The sequence below is a fragment of the Etheostoma cragini genome, chromosome 13 (genome assembly GCF_013103735.1).
Source record: "Etheostoma cragini isolate CJK2018 chromosome 13, CSU_Ecrag_1.0, whole genome shotgun sequence".
Lineage (NCBI taxonomy): Eukaryota > Metazoa > Chordata > Actinopteri > Perciformes > Percidae > Etheostoma > Etheostoma cragini.
The window spans coordinates 26,055,922-26,057,891 of record NC_048419.1 but is presented as its reverse complement, the minus strand read 5'-3'; the positions used below and the strand labels follow the sequence as shown (position 1 = coordinate 26,057,891).

Below are 1,970 nucleotides of genomic sequence, written 5' to 3'. Positions count from 1 at the left end.
CCTGCAGCCTGTCTCCCTGCTCCTCCTGCAGCCTGTCTCCCTGCAGCCTGTCTCCCTGCTCCTCCTGCAGCCTGTCTCTTTGCTCCTCCTGCAGCCTGTCTCCCTGCTCCTCTCTCTCTCTTCTGTCAGTCGGTCTGTTTGTTTTATTGTGAAAGTCTGGAGGCTCTAGAGACTCCTGGCAGTCGTAAAAGTCCTCCTTCTCCTCCTGTATCTTCTCCTCCATCTCCTCCTCTTTCTCCTCCTTCTCCTTCATCTCCTCCTCTTTCTCCTCCGTCTCTCGGGGTTTTCCGGCCACTCGGCTGCTCATGACAAAGCTCTGCAACCCAAAATAGGTTTGAATTATCATCATAACTCTGCTTTTTCTTCTCTTGTTCATTACTCATAAATAAAATCTATTTTTAATAAAAGCTCATGTTGACTGTTACAGAGACTTCACCTTCACATCTGAACAAACCAAAATACTCTAAGAAATCTGAGAAAAAAAAACGTATATCCCCCCAAATATTAGTTCTTGTTTTCAAAGTATTGCAGTAATCTTCCCACCAATCCGCAGCCAGTATTCAGACACTTAAGTACACAGGACGGCCACCCCTCTGCGGACAGAAAGTGAATAAAGAATAGATAAATCCATATTCATGTCGTATTTAACCAGATGCAGCCTTGGCCGGATGTAAACCATTACTCAGACTAACATATCCGGACATATTGTATGTTCAGTCTTACCTTCTGAGAGGCAGAGGACGCCAGATGTTAAAACGGCAGATTTCCGATGGGACTTCTGAACGGACCGGTAGTGTGACGGCGCTAATTGTAGCTAACAGCTAAATTCGGGCCGTAATCATGTTGTCACCCATCCATGACGTCATAGATCAGAGTGATGTCATCAATGTGGTGGTTTGCGGGAAATTAAAATAATAAAACCCTTAAAAACACAGCTGATTTATTCTCGTAGCTGCTAACACCAGCTAACCTGCATAAGAATCAGGCTAACATCACTTCCGGGACTATGACACACATCCTTTTCTTCTTCGTCTGTCAAGGCTCGAATCGGATGTTGTCTAAATGCGTCATAAATAATATTATCATATCAATGTCATCAATATAATAATAATAATAATAATAATAATAATAATATTTTATTTATTATAAAATGTTTCATTCTATAGTTTTTTTATATTATATATTTATATGTTACATATTTATTCATATATTATACAATATATATAATTTTGTGTATATTATACATTTAATATGTATATTATTTTATATTATTTGATAAATAAAATAATACAAATATCTGAAAATAAGACAATTAATGCAAAACAGTTTTCCACTTTACTATATTATATTTGATAATGTAACAACAGATTAATTAATTAAAATCAGGCAGAATATTTAAAAAGATTCAAATAGTGTCTTTAATTATTGAATAAAAAATACTTTTGAAGTTGATCTCAACATCTGCATCAATAATTAATATTAAAGACAAGATGATATGACATCAACTAATGTGAATAAAGGTGATGATTGAGGTCATTTTAATGGTTGAAAGCTACAGAAATGAAATAGTTATTCTTTAATAACATCATCTTTCTCTTCTCATGTGATGACATCATATGTCCTCATGTTCAGGGGCCACTGTGGCCCCTGGGGGGGTCTGGGGTTAGGGTTAGCTGCTGGGGATGGGGGGCTAGGGGGGGCTAAGGGGGCTGCGTCTGGTCCGGGCGATCCAGGCCGTGAAAGCTGAGACGCGGGCGTAGACGCCGGGTTTCTGGGGACGACCGCAGCCGTAACCAAATGAGGTCACACCTGCAACAGCCAATCAGAACACAGAACACATCGGACTATACCGGGGGGGTTCTGTGTGTGTGTGTGTGCGTGCATGTGTGTGAGTGTATGAGTGTATGTGTGTGAGTGTGTGAGTGCATGTGTGTGTGTGTGTGTGTGTGCATGTGTGTGTGTGTGTGTGT

At 40.0% G+C, this 1,970-nt stretch overlaps 1 protein-coding gene across 2 annotated transcripts in view; it reads right to left on the bottom strand.

Moving 5' to 3' along the window:
- Positions 1-1,970, bottom strand: part of pfdn1 (prefoldin subunit 1) — a 5,357-nt gene that overhangs the window by 2,774 nt on the left and 613 nt on the right. The gene's annotated exons all lie outside the window — the stretch shown is intronic.